The sequence below is a fragment of the Salmo trutta genome, chromosome 6 (genome assembly GCF_901001165.1).
Source record: "Salmo trutta chromosome 6, fSalTru1.1, whole genome shotgun sequence".
In the NCBI taxonomy this organism is placed as follows: Eukaryota; Metazoa; Chordata; class Actinopteri; order Salmoniformes; family Salmonidae; genus Salmo; species Salmo trutta.
In genome coordinates this window covers 52,726,183-52,733,411 of record NC_042962.1, presented here as the reverse complement: position 1 = coordinate 52,733,411, position 7,229 = coordinate 52,726,183, and positions in this window count along the sequence as shown.

Below are 7,229 nucleotides of genomic sequence, written 5' to 3'. Positions count from 1 at the left end.
CACACTATCAACCTAACACATTCTACAAATCAACTACAATTATCTATATTATTATAGATAGATAGATAGATAGATAGATAGATAGATAGATAGATAGATAGATAGATAGATAGTGCTCTGTCAGATTTTTTTCTCTGTCTAAGAATGAAAAACTCCATGACTGGATCTGATAAGGAACTGTCTGTCTATATCCCCCCCACCCCTCTCTCTCTCTCTTTCTCTCCCTTCCTCCCCTCTCTGAGATAGTGACAATGAGGGGGAGATGGGGAAATGTCCAGGCAAGATTCACACCACTGCTGGGCCTGTATGGCTGCTAGTCAAAACGTCTGTCTGATTATAACCCACACATTACAGCTCTCTCCCCCTCCGACTGCTGTCAGAGACAACTTATTGGCCCACTCAAACCCATTCCCTGTCACAGACAACTATCACAACTTCCCAGGCTGCTCTGCTCCATCAGATTCCTGCTTCTGATTTGACAGCAACTCACAGTCCAACAGAGAGACAGAGAGCGAGAAGAGATTGAATGAATGCCTCCCTGCATCACTCATCTCTCAACTGCTGCCATACCAGAACTGTTTTCTCCCCACATTCCTCACATTTACAGTGATGAGTATGTACGTTAAAGTTCACATTAACCAAGCCTGAACCCCGGGGTCTGTCATTCTGTAACCCCCCCCCCCCACCTCTCTTTCTGTCTGTTATCATCCACCCATCTTAATTTATAGCCGAGTCAGCATTATCGCCACTGTCAGCCTCGTTTAACCCTGTCCCACATCTCCCATGATTCCCGGCTGGCTGTCAGCGTGATTGCCTGCCTGCTGCTCCCTGCCTGATAATACCAGAGTGATTAGGACGCCTCCAGTGAAAGACAATGATATATAGACGGCAGCAGTCTGGACCATGTATTAATGAGCAGGGTGGTGAGGCTTTGATAAGGCCTGTGCAGTGATACACAGGGGGGAGAAGGGGAGGAGAGGAGGGAGAGGTCCAGGGCCAACGTCTACTCAGCAGTAATTACCCAACCCCACACACACGCGCACGCCACATGCCACACGCAAACGCACACACACACACACACACCAGCTAGGTAATCGAGATTGGACGTCTATCCATGTCCTGAGGACGTCGGGAAATGCCTTCAAAACCGGCCACTAAGGGCAACAGGTGGATGGGCTTAATCCATGACTCTGGATCAGAAGGTTTCCTGTTCCATCCCAGGTTGGGTGTTCGATCACTTGTTGGGTGTTCGATCCCAGGTTTCCTGTTCGATCCCAGGTTTCCTGTTCGATCCCAGGTTGGGTGTTCGATCACTGGTTGGGTGTTCGATCACTGGTTGGGTGTTCGATCCCAGGTTGGGTGTTCGATCACTGGTTGGGTGTTCGATCACTGGTTGGGTGTTCGATCACTGGTTGGGTGTTCGATCACTGGTTGGGTGTTCGATCACTGGTTGGGTGTTCGATCATTGGTTGGGTGTTCGATCACTTGTTGGGTGTTCGATCACTGGTTGGGTGTTCGATCCCAGGTTGCGTGTTCGATCCCAGGTTTCCTGTTCCATCCCTGGTTGCGTGTTCGATCACTTGTTGGGTGTTCGATCACTTGTTGGGTGTTCGATCACTGGTTGGGTGTTCGATCACTGGTTGGGTGTTTGATCCCAGGTTGCGTGTTCGATCCCAGGTTTCCTGTTCCATCCCAGGTTGGGTGTTCCATCCCAGGTTGGGTGTTCGATCACTGGTTGCGTGTTCCATCACTGGTTGGGTGTTCGATCACTTGTTGCGTGTTCGATCCCAAGTTTCCTGTTCCATCCCTGGTTGCGTGTTCGATCACTGGTTGCGTGTTCGATTCCAGGTTGCGTGTTCGATCACTGGTTGCGTGTTCGATTCCAGGTTGCGTGTTCGATTCCAGGTTTCCTGTTCGATCCCAGGTTTCGTGTTCGATCCCAGGCTTCCTGTTCGATCCCAGGTCGGGTGTTCGATCCCAGGTTTCGTGTTCGATCCCATGTTTCGTGGTCGATCCCATGTTTCGTGGTCGATCCCAGGTTGGGTGTTTGATCACTGGTTGTGTGTTCGATCCCAGGTTGGGTGTTCGATCCCAGGTTGGGTGTTCGATCCCAAGTTGGGTGTTCGATCCCAAGTTGCGTGTTCGATCACTGGTTGCGTGTTCGATCCCAGGTTGCGTGTTCGATCCCAGGTTGCGTGTTCGATCCCAGGTTGCGTGTTCGATCCCAGGTCGGGTGTTCGATCCCAGGTCGGGTGTTCGATCCCAGGTCGGGTGTTCGATCCCAGGTTTCGTGTTCGATCCCAGGTTTCGTGTTCGATCCCAGGTTGCGTGTTCGATCACTGGTCGCGTGTTCGATCCCAGGTCGCGTGTTCGATCACTGGTCTTGTGTTTGATCACTGGTCGGGTGTTCGATCACTGGTCGCGTGTTCGATCCCTGGTTGGGTGTTCGATCCCAGGTTTCCTGTTCGATCCCAGGTTGGGTGTTCGATCACTGGTTGCGTGTTCGATCCCAGGTTGGGTGTTCGATCCCAGGTTTCCTGTTTGATCCCAGGTCGGGTGTTCGATCCCAGGTCGCGTGTTCGATCCCAGGTCGCGTGTTCGATCCCAGGTCGCGTGTTCGATCCCAGGTCGGGTGTTCGATCCCAGGTTTCCTGTTTGATCCCAGGTCGGGTGTTTGATCCCAGGTCGGGTGTTTGATCCCAGGTCGGGTGTTTGATCCCAGGTCGGGTGTTTGATCCCAGGTCGCGTGTTCGATCCCAGGTTTCCTGTTCGATCCCTGGTTGCGTGTTTGATCACTGGTTGCGTGTTCGATTCCAGGTTGCGTGTTCGATCACTGGTTGCGTGTTCGATTCCAGGTTGCGTGTTCGATTCCAGGTTTCCTGTTCGATCCCAGGTTTCGTGTTCGATCCCAGGCTTCCTGTTCGATCCCAGGCTTCCTGTTCGATCCCAGGTCGGGTGTTCAATCCCAGGTCGGGTGTTCGATCCCAGGTTTCGTGTTCGATCCCATGTTTCGTGGTCGATCCCAGGTTGGGTGTTTGATCACTGGTTGTGTGTTCGATCCCAGGTTGGGTGTTCGATCCCAGGTTGGGTGTTCGATCCCAAGTTGCGTGTTCGATCACTGGTTGCGTGTTCGATCACTGGTTGCGTGTTCGATCCCAGGTTGCGTGTTCGATCCCAGGTTGCGTGTTCGATCCCAGGTAGCGTGTTCGATCCCAGGTCGGGTGTTCGATCCCAGGTCGGGTGTTCGATCCCAGGTTTCGTGTTCGATCCCAGCTTTCGTGTTCGATCCCAGGTTTCGTGTTCGATCCCAGGTTGCGTGTTCGATCCCAGGTTGGGTGTTCGATCCCAGGTCGGGTGTTCGATCACTGGTCTTGTGTTCGATCACTGGTCGCGTGTTCGATCCCAGGTCGCGTGTTCGATCACTGGTCTTGTGTTTGATCACTGGTCGGGTGTTCGATCACTGGTTGCGTGTTCAATCCCTGGTTGGGTGTTCGATCCCAGGTTTCCTGTCCGATCCCAGGTTGGGTGTTCGATCACTGGTTGCGTGTTCGATCCCAGGTTGGGTGTTCGATCCCAGGTTTCCTGTTTGATCCCAGGTCGGGTGTTCGATCCCAGGTCGCGTGTTCGATCCCAGGTCGCGTGTTCGATCCCAGGTCGCGTGTTCGATCCCAGGTCAGGTGTTCGATCCCAGGTTTCCTGTTTTATCCCAGGTCGGGTGTTCGATCCCAGGTCGCGTGTTCGATCCCAGGTCGCGTGTTCGATCCCAGGTCGCGTGTTCGATCCCAGGCCGCGTGCTCGATCCCAGGTCGGGTGATCGATCCCAGGCCGCGTGTTCGATCTCAGGCCGCTTGTTCGATCCCATGTCGGGTGTTCGATCCCAGGCCGCGTGTTCGATCTCAGGCCGCTTGTTCGATCCCAGGTCGGGTGTTCGATCCCAGGCCGCGTGTTCGATCCCAGGCCGCTTGTTCGATCACTGGTTGCGTGTTCGATCTCAGGCCGCTTGTTCGATCCCAGGTCAGGTGTTCGATCCCAGGCCGCGTGTTCGATCCCAGGCCGCTTGTTCGATCCCAGGTCGGGTGTTCGATCCCAGGTCGGGTGTTCGATCCCACTTGTGGACACTGTTTCTTTCTTTTAGTTTTCTTTTTACCCTAATAGCAAAACATCCATCTACAATGCAGCTTTTTCATTCATAAACATATCTTTATTCTATCTTCTACTGAACATAAACTTCAGAGCCCTATAATTCTCAAAGTGATAAAATACCCACTCACCACAAAACACAGGTTTTCTGTTGGTTGTCTAAAACAAGCTTTATCAAAACCTTCGGGGGAAAAAAAGTCAGAAAATAGCTGGCTATGTTTTTATTGGCCCTGATACACTCCTTCTGATGCGCCTAGGCCCTCACCTCCTGAATCAGACACAAAGCCCCTTGATGGCTACTTGAGTTTGAATGCAGCTTTATTACAGGTATTACATGAAATTGCCTGTGTTATGTGAAGGGGATTACGGTGGTTCTGGATCAATAATTCCTGTTGGATGTTAGCCCTGAGTGATTATGCTTCTCTGTCGATTCCCTCTGCCGGGCTGTCAGGCTTGATTTACAGCCTAGCACGGCCTCCGTCATTCTCCTCAAGTCACTCACTTTCAACGGGGGGACTCCTATATGTCTCAATTTGCCTGGAAAAGCTGATTTGCGATATGAGGTAAATGCAGCCCTTGTTTGTGTGCATAATTGGTGTGCACTTGTGTGCAGAGGTGTGTGTGTGTGTGTGTGTGTGTGTGTGTGTGTGTGTGTGTGTGTGTGTGTGTGTGTGTGTGTGTGTGTGTGTGTGTGTGTGTGTGTGTGTGTGTGTGTGTGTGTGTTTGCATGTGTGTGACTGAGGTGTGGCGTGAGTGCTGTGGGTGGCATCTATTCACCTAAAAGGGTAGTTCCCAGAAACCCCAGGCGGAAACTGAGATTCTTATGGCAATACCGCAAATGTTTCATTAATTCAGTAGCTGCTGGGTTGGGCTGGGTTTGGTTTGGGGCAGGCAGGCTGGCAGGCAGGCAGGGTGTGTTTAAGTGGAATTTTAAGTGGAATAAGGAGGGCGTTCAAAATCTCCATGGTCACATGAGCGACTGTTTTTCAGTCAACTTCACATCAACCTTAGCCTGATCCTGTAAACTGGTGAGATCAGGATGGTGGAACGAGACTACAACACCTGGGTCCAATGTAAATAATATCTTATTGGCCAAATAACAAGCCTGGAAAAACCGACTGCTGTGTAGTCAGTCAGTAACAGGCTAGTACTTACAGTTATGGGGCACTTACTTATATTACCACTACAGAACACTACAGTTCATATTTTTCCCTAGACATCCGAAATAACAATAGCAATCACTATGTATAGCAACTATTTGTATTACGTTGCACAGCCCCATGTTTTTATTTTCTTGTTCCTCTCCTGAAATCAGTCTCAAGTAGTTTAAAAGTGTTAACTTGAGACAGTTCTGCTACATCAGGAAAACAATACGGCAGCAACAGGAAATGGGAATTATTATGTGGATTATAATTAATGGACATTTTTGTAGGGGTTGATACATTTTATAAGGGAAATTACAAACTTCAGAAGCCTCTTTAAACCTCAAGTACAGTAAAAGTTAAACATTTCCTGCAACAGGGTGATCAAAATAAGATCCTACATCTGTACCACTTCATTGAAAGTCCTCCTCTTTGTGGAGAGACATTGTGAGGACACAAAACTTACCAATCATATAAAGACCCAAAACATCTTTCAGATTCCAGCATTTACTGTAGGTGTTGCCATTGACACATTTTCAACATTGATTCAGGCATTATCACATTTGAATTCAGAACATTCAGTCTTCCCAAGGTCAACAGTAACTGGGTGTGTGTGTGATGTATGAGAGAGACCTGTGTGAAAAGCATTTGTTCCTGGAGGACATTGGAAGGTTTATTTTATTTTCTATTTTGTTACTGATGGAAACTGTGTTTGTCTATATAAGGGGTGTGAAATCATTTCCTCCAAGGAGCCACATTCGGTCATCAACGAGGTCAGGAAGACCGCACTGAAAATGTGTTATATTTCCTCGGCATCAACATTTGTAAAAGATAGTCCTCTATCCATCGTTTTGGGGAATTTACGGTACTCCCTGAGTGTTTAGTTTTAATTTAGCTGATTATTGGCAAGCTGGACATAATCAACAAACTGGAAGGGCCATTATCATTTCTACACAGTTTCAAATGGTTTTAGTCATTTTAAAGTAAATTGAGTTCCTAATTTACTTGATGTAACACAGTATCAGTAAGCGTTGTTTCCAACCAGGCCCAGAGAGCACAGTGACACCCAGTGGTTTAGCTTTGAGATAAAAGCAACATCTTAAAGGGGAACTGACCAAACCCACGGCAGTAGATCAGTAGTCACTAAACCCGACCCTGGAGAGCCGATTCAACTGAACACGGTCTTGATGACTAGTTGATTAGTTAAATCCGATGCGTTAGTGCTGGGATGGAATAAAAGTCTGCACATCCTGTAGCTCTCCAGGAACAGCATTGGTGATTTGGCAGATTTAATTCTTCACAGATCAATTTACTGGTAGATTTATTTTGAGTATTTCACATACTGCATGTGCAAGAATGAATTTTACACAAACACATTTTCCCCAAGGCATATGTAAAACAAAATGAAAAATCAGTTTTTAATAAGGATTTGTCGTTCGTTACCCAGTAACATTTATTTTATTTAATCAGGAGATTGGTTTACCCGTCAAGCCAACATTGTGTTTCTGTGGGGTAGATGTTCCTGGATGATATAATACTTGTCCTTCCAGACACTATGCCACAATTGTTACTATTGTAAAATCTCTAAGTACTGGATTTCCTTCAATTATTCCATTTGCCATTTAACAAAGATTATTTCAGAGAAGAAAGTAAGAAGGGGGTCCCTCCACTCCTCAGACCCACACACTTCCAGACCCTACTGAGAGGCCCTATTCCCCTGTCCTCTCGTCTACTCTACTCCTCCCCCATACTCTCCTCCCCTCTCCTCTACACCACCCCCCTCTCCTCTCCCCTCTCTCCCCTCCTCTCCCCCCCTCCCCCCTCTCCCTCCTCTCACCCTCCCCTCTCCTCTCCCCTATACTCTCCTCTCCTCCCCTCTCCTCTACACCACTCCCCTCTCCTCTCCCCTCCCTCATACTCTCCTCTCCTCCCCTCCCCTCTCCCCTC